This window comes from Microcaecilia unicolor, chromosome 4, assembly GCF_901765095.1.
Source record: "Microcaecilia unicolor chromosome 4, aMicUni1.1, whole genome shotgun sequence".
NCBI classification, from domain to species: Eukaryota; Metazoa; Chordata; class Amphibia; order Gymnophiona; family Siphonopidae; genus Microcaecilia; species Microcaecilia unicolor.
This window is the reverse complement of record NC_044034.1, coordinates 84432874-84446216: the sequence shown is the minus strand read 5'-3', so window position 1 is coordinate 84446216 and position 13343 is coordinate 84432874. Positions and strand designations below refer to the sequence as shown.

The following is a 13343-nucleotide window of genomic DNA, read 5'->3' as shown; positions in this document are numbered from 1 at the left end:
TCTATACTCTTTCACCTTTATCATGTCTGTTCATGTTCGAGAATTTATTTTCAGCTGAAAAGAGGTCCACTTCCTGTACATTTATGCCATGGAGTTATTTAAATGTCTGTATTCTGTGTGCATATGTAAGGGGCATGTTTGTGTGTGTATATTGTACCAGGTAGGGGTTCTCTGGCAGCAGTTCAAGTCCACGTGCTTTTCAAAGATAAATACCCAGTGCTCCACCAAGAAAAAAGGTCTGTAACCCTGGATGGCCCAAATGGGCTGGTATATATATATTTTTGTTATCCTGTTGACTGCTCCCAGGGTCCTGATTCTGGGCCACCTTCCCACTCAGGGTGAACAACAAAATCTTCATCCAGTCGTCATCAAGACACTATACACTTTAAGATTGGTTTGTAAAGTCCACAAGATAAGTTCCAACCCCTGGATTCCTTCCCTAGCAACTTTATAATCCAAGGATTTTAACTGTCCAGAAGTCATATGCACATGAGGTCTGGAAAAATCCAATACCTTCTTTAGTCTGTCTGATTTGGGCCCTCCTAGCTTTGAGTTCTTGGAGACTATTGACAGTTAGAAGCACTGCCCCTACCCCATAGCTGTTAACCAGAAAGTTGTAAGTTGTATCTGGGAATCCCCTTTTCTCACATTTTCATACTTTTGGGGTTTATTTATTATTTGTTAGGATTTATTTACCGCCTTTTTGAAATAATTCACTCAAGGCAGTTTCTACTCAATTGGCTGCATCGGAGCAGTCCATAAACTCCACTTCTGACATTTGTTCCTCCCTTTGTATCTTGGGCCCCTCCACTTCCATAGGAGTAGGTTCCTCCAGCCTTTCAGTTCTCGTCAGGAACTCCACCCCCTTGAACCTACTGGGAGACATTTCCACATTGGCTGCAGATCCAGGGAGGCTCATCTTCCTCTGGGCTTCTTTCTTCACTAACCCTACCCCTGAAAAATCTCCTGACATGTGTGACCTCCCCTCCAGCCTGGGAATGCCTTGTCTTCTGGTATGCTCGGTGTTTCAAGAACCCCTGCCCTTTTGTGGGAAAGCAATCTTGGGGATTCATGGGATGGGGCAATGTGTATTCTCCTAATATGACTAATATATATATATATATATATATATATATATATGGCCTGATACTCAAAACTATTTAACCACCAGGAAAGGCTCCAGTGGAGGAGTGGCCTAGTGGTTAGGGTGGTGGACTTTGGTCCTGGGGAACTGAGGAACTGAGTTCAATTCCCACTTCAGGCAAGTCACTTAACCCTCCATTGCCCCATGTAAGCAGCATTGAGCCTGCCATGAGTGGGAAAGCGCGGGGTACAAATGTAACAAAAAAAAATAGCATTTTAGAGCCTAACCATGGATATTCAGCAGGAGAAAGCCAGTTATTTACTTCTGAATATCCACAGCTAGCCACTAACTGGCTATATTGCGAATGTTCATTGCCTAAACCGGCTATGTTTAGCAGTTAAAGCAGGCCTGCTATTTATGCAGCCTATCTTTGATCACTGAGTACTTAACTGGTTAAGTTGCTGTGGTCAGAAATTACTACTACTACTATTTAGCATTTCTATAGCGCTACAAGGCATACGCAGCGCTGCACAAACATAGAAGAAAGACAGTCCCTGCTCAAAGAGCTTACAATCTAATAGACAAAAATAAATAAAGTAAGCAAATCAAATCAATTAATGTGAACGGGAAGGAAGAGAGGAGGGTAGGTGGAGGCGAGTGGTTACAAGTGGTTATGAGTCAAAAGCAATGTTAAAGAGGTGGGCTTTCAGTCTAGATTTAAAGGTGACCAAGGATGGGGAAAGACGTAGGGGCTCAGGAAGTTTATTCCAGGCGTAGGGTGCAGCGAGACAGAAGGCGCGAAGTCTGGAGTTGGCAGTAGTGGAGAAGGGAACAGATAAGAAGGATTTATCCATGGAGCGGTGTGCATGGGAAGGGGTGTAGGGAAGGACGAGTGTGGAGAGATACTGGGGAGCAGCAGAGTGAATACATTTATAGGTTAGTGGAAGAAGTTTGAACAGGATGCGAAAACGGATAGGGAGCCAGTGAAGGGTCTTGAGGAGAAATGAAACCAGATATTCAATGCCAGTGGCGAACGGCAAAAGTGCTATTTGCTAAATATCAAGGGGGGGGGGGGGTAATTTTTCCATCTACCCTATATGCTTTATATCGGATGTGTCCATTTTAGTAGCATAGCAGCAGCCTTCTGGACCGATGTTATCCTTTGAAGGACCAGTATACAGTACTCTAAATGAGGTCTCACTAGAGACCTATATAGAAGCATTATCACCTCCTTTTTCCTGTTGCCTATTTCTTTCTCTCTCATACTTTTCTTCTACTTTTACTGTTATTTTTCTACCTGTTTGGCCATGTTAAAATGCACCCCTAAGTCATGCTCTTCAAAGTTTGCTTTTATTTGATTATACCGCCCATCTAAAGAGATATCTAAGTGGTTTATAAGTAAAAATATTTTTCAAAAATATATGTAAAAATGTACGAGAAAGGGAAGAAAAAGTGGGAGAATGAAGCTGTCATAAGATGGACTATTTTTGACAAGGTTGGAAGCATGAATATTAATAGTGACTCAGAAGTTTAACAGAATTACTGCCACAAATGATAGGCAGACTAGGAAGAGTGGGGAAGCTATTGGTACAAAAAAGCATAGCAGTAGTTTTGGATGGGTTAATCTTGAGGCGGTTATTAGTAGGCCAGTTTGCAATAGTATCAAGTTTATCAGAAAGCTAGAAATCATCTAAGTGGGAAGAAAGAGGGTGAACAATAGCAGCTGGTTGTTATTGGTGTAAATGAAGCCATTTAAGTCTAGGAATTGGATAAATAGTGCAAGTGGTGCAAGGTAAATTATTAAAAAGGATTGGGCCAAGAATTGAACCCTGGGGTACACCACAGGGGACAGAGTGAGAAGTGAAGGTTGAACCGTGCCATTGCACCTGAAAAGATCTGTCAGTAAGGAAGGACTGAAACCACATGTGAACAGTGCCAGTAATGAGCGCTGTAGAAGGATAGTGTGGTCAACAAGATTGAAGGCTGTGGAGAGATCTAGCAAGAGCAAAAGGACTTCCCAGCTGGAGTCGAGAGTAAATTGAAAGAAATCAGTCAGTGTCTGCAAAGTGTGTTTGGTGCTAAAACGTTGTATGAAACAAGTTTGGGATGAAAAGCATTACCTTTTTCCATAAAGGATATGAGTTGGATAGAGACCAGTTAATTTTGACAAAAAAGGCAGATTGGAGTTTGGGCAATAGTTTAAATGGGACGGCGGCATCGGGCTTAGGATCTTTCAACTGCAAAGAAAAATATAGCTTGTTTCCATTGGGCAGGGAAAACACCAGTCTGGAGCCTAGATGGAATGATAGTATGTAAGTAGGGAAAAAGGGATCAGAGAATTGTTTAAAGAATATAGAAGGGAGAAGAGCTTTGAAAAAATAAGAGAGCAGGGTAGATATGGTTTTAGAATTATCTAAGAGAGATGGAAGCATGAAAGTGTGTAAGCTGCTAAAGGGCATAGTAGAGGCAGAGGTATTCGTAGTAATGGTCAGTGAATCTAGATGTAGGGTAGTGCTAGTGAGCATGGTAGGGGACAAAATGCAAAGAGTAGTGGGAGAAGTATTTGCTTCTGACAGCATGGATTAAGTAAAAGAAGAAGAAATGGTAGTAGTGGAGACCTGCAAAGAGGCATGATGGAAGTTAACTATTTAACTATTTGAATAAAGTCAGAGGCAAGGATGTCTGCTGAGAGATCTGAGAAGCTTAAAGTAATATTCCTTGTCATCAAGCAGATGCAGCCATCTCTATGAGAGATTATGATCATTAGTACAATTATGTGTTGTCAAACTGAGGGCCAAAGAACAGCAAACACCATATAGGAGGTGAAACATTTTGGGGTTACACTAGATTCCAGCATCTACTTAAGCCCCAGGTGAGGAATCTCTAAAGAACCTTTTTTTCCTGTTTGCATTTACAACATTGGTCAAAAACATCTCTGATTTATTTTAGAACAGTATTACAAGTTTATTTGGTTCAGTTTTTAACCACTGCAATATGGGAAAATTAGGTTCTTACCGTGATAATTTTCTTTCCTTTAGTCATAGCAGATGCAGCCATTACAGATGGGTTGTGTCCATCAACCAGCAAAGGGAGATAGAGAGCACACTTTTTCAGTGACTCATACCAGCTTGCTCCACTGCCTCTCTTCAGTATTCTCTATCTCCCCTAGCAGAGTGGCTGCAGCTTCTCCGAGCTCCATCTAAAATCTGCCTGGAGGTTGCTCCTGTGCTTTTGCCAGTTGTTAGCAGGGGTGTTGGAGGCTATAGCAGCTTCACTTTAAAGGCACATAGGTGAAGGTCACGTGACGCTATGAGCGGGAGTGGACGCTAGTTGGATCGCTCCTGCCTTCTCCTCAAACATCTGGGCAAAAAAATCGCTGCAAAACAAAGATTAACATCCTGCTAATTGAGAGCGAACATTAGCCGAACTCACAGTGAACGGACCGAGTGCAGAAGGTTACGGCAATGACGACAAAAAACACAAGAAAAGAGAAAGAAAAAACTCGCCTAGTTGGAGACAAAATGGCGGCGCCGGTGAGCCCGGGAACGTCAGAGGTGGGGTCCGCCTGGGCCGCTGAAATTGTGGGAGAAGTCACACAAGCGCTAGAGGTAATATTAGATAAAAAATTGAGCTCCTTGGACAACAAGTTGGAATCCCTTAATAACAATATAGCCCAAATACAAACGGATATGGCGCAATATCAACAGCGGGCCAGTGAAACGGAAGACCGAGTCAGTGTACTAGAAGCAGAGATAAATCAACTGAAGAAAACAATCACCTCCTATGACGATAAACTCGAAGACCTAGAAAATAGGTCGAGGAGGAACAATCTCCGAATTGTGGGACTAACTGAAGGGCAAGGAGATCGTGAACTCAGTAAATATCTTGAAACGTGGTTCACAGCAGAACTGGAGTTACCTGAGATGTTGGGGCCGCTAAGAATCGAGCGTGCACATCGACTAGGGCCGAAGAACGCGGCGGAGGGAAGACCACGTGTAGTCATCTGCAAAATCCTCAATTTCAATCATAAAAACGCCATTTTGCAAGCTCTACGCAACGGCAAAGAACTATACAGTGGAAATCGCAAAGTTCTTTGTTTTCAAGATTATTCACCGGCGGTGGCGGCGCAAAGAAAAAAGTTTTCATCGATATGCTCAGCATTGGTGAATAAAAAGATCAAGTTTGCGCTATTATACCCCGCGAAGTTGAGAATCATTCATTCTTCGGGCACGAAGTTGTTTACCACTATGGAAGAAGCAAAACTATTTGTGCAACAGATGGAAGAGAGGCCGGAAACTTGAGAGTGAAGGATTACATCGCTGAAAAAAGACATTTTCCAACTGACTTCGCTAAACGCTTGAGATAATGTACAATGGCGTGAAAAGTGAAAAATTATAATAAGAGGATGTTGGGGCAGATGATCCATGAAAGAGATTATTAAAGGATAAATTGAAAAGCGACACAAGTTGGATTTAAGGTGGACATAATGGACATTGAAAACATTAGAGGGCCAATTGAAATACAAACAGGATAACAGGAAAGGACGATTTAAGCATGAAAAGTGGCCAAGAATCTTGGATATTAGGAAAGTATGTTATAATAGATATAATATAAGGATGTTAAGATATTACTTTTGTTGTTAGTTATTTGATACTGCAGGCAATGTAAGATGCAGGGCCTGAAATCAGTTAAATTCGATTTGAAAGTATTACAATCTTAGTTTGAAAGAATCTGACAACACTAAGAGTTCATATGACTAATAATACTGCTCTTGCTTAACAATTGTAGAGACTGGCAAGTCTAAAAGTCAAATGTGTTGGGGGACTGAATGATAAAGAGGTAATACATACTCACACAATCATGAAAGTATGTTATAATAGATATAGTATAATAATGTTAAGATATTACTTTTGTTGATAGCAAGATGATACTGCCGGTAATGTAAGTCGCAGGGCTTGAAATCAGTTAAATTGGATTTGAAAGTATTACAATCTTAGTTTGAAAGAATCTGACAACCATAAGATTACTTAAGACTAATAATACTGCTTTTGCTTAATAATTGTAGAGAATGGCAAATCCAAAAGTTAAATGTGTTGGGGGACTGAATGTTAAAAAGGTAATACTTACTCACACATACATGTATCATTAACGGAAGAACGAGTAGAGAAGGGACGGATACAAATAATGGGAGGAGGAGCGTTGACAGTGACCTGCTTCCTACGGGAAGGAGAGGGCTATTGGGGGGGAATGGGGAGAGGGGGGAGGGTAGGGAACAGATAACTACAGGACAATGCAAGGGGGGGAGGGGGAAGGGAGTAACTCAATGTAACTTACAGACGCAAATAAATATGAAGATGAGAACATGGGGTATGAGCAGGAGTGGCTGGAGGCTGGGCTGGCTACTCTTGATAGTAAAAGGTAATCAGAGGATGGAAAATCGCTGTATGAACGATAACTACTTAAGGTAGCATCCTGGAATGTGGGGGGAATACATTCCCCCATTAAGAGATCAAAAATACTGCGTCATCTTAAACATATAAAAGCAGATATTGCACTGCTCCAAGAAACACATTTGTCAACAGTGGAACATGCCAAATTAGCCAAATGGTGGGTGGCAGATTGTGTGGCAGCTGCGGCAATGGGCCGGAAAGGGGGAGTAGCCATACTTTTTCGGAAAGGGCTAGCAATTAAGATACATAAAACTATTTCAGACCCAGAGGGTAGATTTGTACTAAGCATAGTAACCATTAATAAAAAAAACTATAATATTGGGAAATATATATGCTCCTAATGTGTTAGATTTAAAATTCTATAAGAAATTGCTATCCCAAATCACTCAATTGGAAAACTTGCCTATAGTGATGGGAGGAGATTTCAATATGACTTGGGATCCGAATATGGACAGATTGCATCCGCCAAAGGAGATAAGAAAAATAGATACTAGGGGTCTACCGGATTTATGTGAAATATTAGATTTAATAGATATCTGGCGCACCTTGCATCCTATGGAGAAAGCATACACACACCAATCTAGAGCACATGGGTCAGCATCAAGAATTGATTACTTGCTGGTATCACGAACTATAATAACAGACATTACTGAGGTACACATAGATCCCTGTGTCATATCGGATCATTCGGTGGTCGGAATGACATGGAAGGGAGGGGAGGATGAAGACTTGCTAAAAAGCTGGACGTTTCCAACATACTTAATTAAAGATGCAAGATTTGGGGAGTTTTTACATGCTAAATGGGCAGAATTTAAGCATTTTAATGAAGGCTCAGTGGCTGAGACCAGCACTTACTGGGAAGCAGCGAAAGCGGTGTTGAGGGGGGAAATAATCAGTTATGTCACGCAATATAAACGAGTGAGAGACAGAGAAATAATGAGACTAGAACAACTCTTAGGTAAATTAAACCGCCAATACGGTTTGAACCCCAGTAATGCTATCAGACAAGAGATTCTAACCATACAAGCAACTCTAAACACCAAACTACATGAGAGAGAAGTGAAATCTCAGGCCTACTATCGCTTTCAACTTTACAAGCACGGGAATAAAGGGGGCAAATATTTAGCTCGACTTATAGCATCTAAGGTTACTTCCCGAAATATAACAACTATTAAACAAAAAAATGGGAATCTCATACACTCTAATAAAGAAATTCGACAGGCTTTTCAAAATTTTTATCAAGAACTTTATAAGAGGGCAGATCAAGACGAGTTACAGGGGGAGTCTTACTTGGAGGGTGTTCACATCCCGAGGCTGCAAAGTAGAGACAGAAAGCGGCTAAATGCTAGGATTAGTGAAGACGAGGTGGGATGGGCAATCAAACAAAGTAAATCAGGCAAAGCATCAGGTCCAGACGGCTTTAAAGCAGAATTTTATAAGATGATGGGGGATTCGATTCTCCCTACCTTGACTGAGATGTTTAATGAATGGATAGAGAAGGGTGCCTTATCTGATAATATGAATTTAGCTAGGATAGTAGTATTTCCTAAACCAAAGCGAGATGAACAGCTGGTTACATCGTATAGACCCATTTCCCTAATTAATCAAGAGGCAAAATTATTTGCAAAAATATTGGCCAAACGATTAGGAGGGATATTGCCTCACCTTATTCATCCAGCACAGGTTGGTTTTGTCCAAGGGCGATCAAGTACAAAAAACTTGCGGAATATTTTGGCGTCATTGGAAGGACTGGGTCATTCCAAAGAGCAAGCTGTGATGATCAGCTTCGACGCAGAAAAAGCGTTCGACAGAGTGGAATGGCCCTTTCTATACTCGGTGCTACAGAAATATGGATTTAATGGCAACTTTGTGCAGGCAATTAGAGCATTATATCATAAACCAAGAGCACAAGTGCTGGTAAATGGAAATATATCGGGGGAAATTCAGATCAATAGGGGAACTAGACAAGGTTGTCCTCTGTCGCCTCTGTTATTTGCACTTCAATTAGACCCATTAATTAGAGACATACATGATTGTGCAGCGATAACAGGGGTAAATATTAAAAATCAAGAATTTAAGATAGCCGCATTTGCGGATGACTTGTTAATGATTATTACGAAGCCAAAAGATACTCTAGAGAATCTTTTACAAATTTTTAGAGAATATGGAGATTATTCGGGTTTCAAACTGAATATAGACAAGTCAGAAGCGCTTCAAATTAATGTGGACATACACGAGCTATGGGGGGGAGATTTCCCTTTGAAGCAGGCACACAAATCTTTTGTATACTTGGGTATACAGTTGCCGGCCAGACCAAAAGAGCTATATCATTTAAATGTTGAAAAATTACTGGAACAGACAAAACAGCAGTTAGAATCATGGGGCACGCTAACAATCTCGCTCATAGGGAGGATCAACCTTCTTAAAATGGTGATATTACCGAGATGGTTATATATGTTGCAGATTTTACCAATAGCCCTGTTGCAGAAAGATATAAAGCGCTTATACCGAATGCTGCTCAGATTTTGTTGGGCTAAGAAAAAAGCTAAAATACAACAAAAATACATGTTGGGAGGTTGGAGACAGGGGGGTTTGGGAATTCCCAATCTTAAATATTATAACATGGCATGTTTATTGCGACTGGTGAGAGATAGATTATTTCATGCTTCCGACCATACACCTATAGAGATAGAAGATGCATTATTTAACCCATATCACTTTACTACCCTAATGCATCTACGGAGCGGGGAAACTCCTCCAAGAATTAGACACAATATTTTACTTAAACCCATGAGAGAGGTATGGAAATTTATAGGCAAACTATTAGGTGGAGACTCAAGAATAACGGAGTTAATAAGTATTAGAGGAAATCCGGCCTTCCAACCAGGAATGGAGAACAAAATCTTTGATGACTGGGGAAAGATAGGTGTGGAAACCCTGGCAGACGCACTAGGAGAGAATGGGGATATTAAGCCATTGCCGCAGCTGCTTCATCAAGAGGAACCTGGATGGCAAGATACTTATGCACACTATCAGCTTAAACATTACATACAAAACTTAAATAAAGAAGCACTTACAATTAGGTTAGGTAGTAAAATTATTACCTTCTTTGAGGAAATTACAGAAAATGCCCCTTCTATATCGCAATTATATCAGAGATTATGGAGCCTAACTCCTGAGAAGGAGATGACTCTGTTGAAACAGAAATGGGAAAAAGATATGGGAAAGAACTTGCAATCCTGGGATATAATAGCACAAATCAAAAGTATTCCATGCCTGATAGGGGGAACTGATTATAGAGAATGTGCATTTAGAATGATACACAGGGCATACTTTACACAGGTTCAATTGTATAAAGCAGGGGGTATAGAAACAGCTCTTTGTGTAAAATGTCATAATGCCGAGAACTCCATTTATCATGCGATGTGGAAATGTGTGTTAATACAACGATATTGGAGACAAATAACTAATTATCTTACAGTTATGTTATGTAGTAGAGTAGATATGAATTCATTACATCTAATATTAGATATGAAGGAGGTACAACCGAGTTTAAATGCAGATAAAGTATTGCTAAAGCGCAAATTATGTTTGGTAGCAAGGAAATGTATTATGCAACACTGGACTACACACAACCCGCCAAATTTCTGGCATTGGCGTAATCAGGTACATCAATTGTTGGTCTGGGAAGCAAAAGAGGCTAAAGGAAATGATAAAAGAAAAACGAGATTTCTTAAAATCTGGGGATGCTACTTGGAAAAAATGACGCAGAAAGGGCGAAGTCTGATTATTAATACCTTATGAGTGGACTTTATGCGATACTAGAAAAGTATGGGGATTCTTATAGGTTATAGGGGGAAACACGAAGAATAAGAGGGCAGGGAGGGTGGGAAGGGGAAATAGTAGGTATAAAGATGGAAGAATGAAACATTATACTATGGTGGAAACTAATAATTGATTTGTTGTACTAATATAGGACAAAGAAGGTGGAACAATATTTGGTTATGTTAGACGTTGACAATAATGTAATGTTCTGTTGAATTCATGGATAATACAAATTGATGAAACACACAGAGGAAGAAAAAGAAACACACTATCCCTGTGTAAGATAAATACTGTTTTATTATGTTATTACAAGATAATTGAGGAACAAAAAAAATACTTGTATTAGTTTTATAATGTCTACAAGATGTGGATGTGTTGATTTCTTTCATAATAAAAAACAGTTGAAACATAAAGGCACATAGGTTCACCCTTTCCCTGCCTTACCCATACCTTCGTGGATGTGGACACATTGCTTAGCTTTCCCTGTCCTTCCCCACCAACAGTGGATGCAGGCACATAGGTTTGCCCTTTCCCTGCCTTTCCCACTCACCTGAACCTCCGGAGTTCTATTTACCTCTGCTTTCCTCACAGCGTTAAAAAAAAAAAAAAAAAAAAGGAACAGAGATTTTTCCTTGCCTTTTTCTGTGGGACCGGAGCTGTAATACTCGGTCCAGTGAGGTAAGAGTGTTTTCTGACTCCTCCGGGGTGGGCCCGTGATCGGGGCGATTTGGCATGCACCGCCATTTTGAATTTTACCACCGTTTTCGGCGATGGCTGCGGAGACAGTAAAGCGCTGTTCCAAGTGTGGCAAGCGCAGATCAGCAGCGGGGCTCTGTAAATCGTGCTGTACAGACGTTAGAGCCGGCCCGAGCATGGCGAGCGACGATTCTTCGCGCTCTGAGCTGGCAGCGGATGCCATTTTGAATTTACCACATGGCGCGACCTCCGCTGGGACGGAGAGTCCTGAGCCCGGGGTGGGAGGCCTCGGAGTGAGGCTGATATGAGAGCTACTAGCCCCGGCAGAGATCTGGGTGCCCAGGGTGAGTTTTTCTCCCCTGATTTTGTCTTATTAATGCATAAAGCATACTGCTTAAAAGAGCTCTCCCACAAAGCCCTGCAGGGGCCTCTTCTAATGCCCCCCCCCCCCCCCCCCCCCCCCCGGTGGATTCTAGCCTGGGTATGCCCTCTGATGCGTTATTCCCTGATAATTGGCTGAATATGAAGCGCAGAAGGGCTCTTTCCCCTTCAGAGAGTGCTGCACCTCCATTTTCCCCCCCGTGGTCGGGCTGCAAGGATTCGGAGGACTCTGGCAGGCCTTCATGGTCTGAGGAGCCAGTCTGGTGCAGAAGTGACTCACTCAAGATCTGGATGATCCCTCCGCGGTGAGGATTTTCCACCGTGATGAGCTGCCAGCACTTATTTCAGATGCCCTGCAGGCTCTCTCTATTGAGGACCCTGCCAGTGGCACAGCCTCCTCTGTGAATCCTAGGATGGCTAGTACCAAAAAGCCTGCTCGAGCCTTTCCTTTGCATGACTCCATCCAAGAGCTTATTTTGGCTCAATGGGCTGACCCCGCGGGACCTTTGAAAGTTTCCAGGGCTATGGGGCAATTATACCCTCTGAGTGAGGAGCATATGGCTCGCTTTGCTATGCCTAAAGTGGATGCCCTAGTCACAGCTGTGACAAAGAGAACTACCCTCCCTGTTGAAGGATGTGTTGCCCTGAAGGATATTCAAGACCGTAGACTGGAATCAGCACTTAAACGGTCATTTGAAATTGCAGGTCTCACTATTCGGGCGTCTGCATGCAGTTGTTATGCTGCTAGAGCCTGCCTGGCTTGGTTGCAACAGGCAGTGGAACAGCCCGCTGATGGAGCGGAGCCCTTTTCAGATGTGGCTCCGCGGATGGAGTCAGCCTTGTCCTTTCTTGCTGACGCCCTTTATGATATTGTCAGAGCTGGGGCTAAACACATGGCATTTGGCTACGGCATTGGGCGGAGGACATGGCCTCTAAGCAAAGGTTGGTGAAGTTGCCCTTTCAAGGCCTTCTCCTGTTTGGTGAGGAGTTGGAGAAAATTGTGAAGGCCCTGGGTGAGGCTAAACCCCAGCGCTTGCCCGAAGATAGGCCTCGACCTTCCTCTAAGGGTGCGGCGGTTCACTCCTCTTACAGACCTCACTTCCGTGAAGCTCGAAGGTACCGCCCGGGGCGTTCTGTTGGGTTCACTTCTCGTGCCCGTTTTCAGCAGAGGAACTCCTTTCGCTCGGACAAACATTCCACAGCCACTGGCTCAAGGCCTGGAGTTCAGGGGCGACCCTCTCAATGATGGTGCGCCGGCCCTCTCCTTGAGTCCTGTCATCGGAGGACGTCTTTCCCTCTTTGCCGAGGAGTGGGCCAACATTTCCTCAGATCAGTGGGTCTTGGACCTGATCAGAGACAGTTTCAGAATAGAATTCGACGTCCCTGTAAGAGACGTGTTTGTGGAGTCCCGATGCAGTTCTGCCGCCAAACGGGCGGCTTTAGAGGAGACTTTGCAAGGTCTAATTCAGATAGGGGCGTGTCCCCAGTACCTCCCGCCGAACACGGCTGCGGCCGCTACTCCATCTACTTTGTGGTGCCGCGAAAAGGAGGGTCTTTTCGCCCTATTCTGGACTTACAAGAATTAAACAAGTCCCTGAGAGTGCGGCATTTTCACATGGAAACCCTGCACTCCGTCATTGCGGCGGTACAGCCAGGAGAGTTTCTCACGTCTCTGGACCTGAAGAAGCTTACTTGCACATACCAATTTGGCCCCCACACCAGAAGTTTCTGAAGTTTGCGGTGATGGGGAAAGCATTTCCATTTCCGGGCCTTGCCTTTTGGCCTTGCCACAGCTCCCCGCACCTTTTCGAAGGTTATGGTGGTAGTAGCTGCCTTTCTAAGGCGAGAGGGTATTCGGGTTCACCCGTACCTGGACGACTGGCTCATTCGAGCAAACTCTGCTGCAG

The 13343-nt window shown here is 42.9% G+C and overlaps 1 protein-coding gene across 10 annotated transcripts in view; it reads left to right on the top strand.

Moving 5' to 3' along the window:
- The window catches only part of SUPT20H (SPT20 homolog, SAGA complex component), a 167924-nt gene that overhangs the window by 69009 nt on the left and 85572 nt on the right, over positions 1-13343 (top strand). The window lies entirely within an intron of this gene.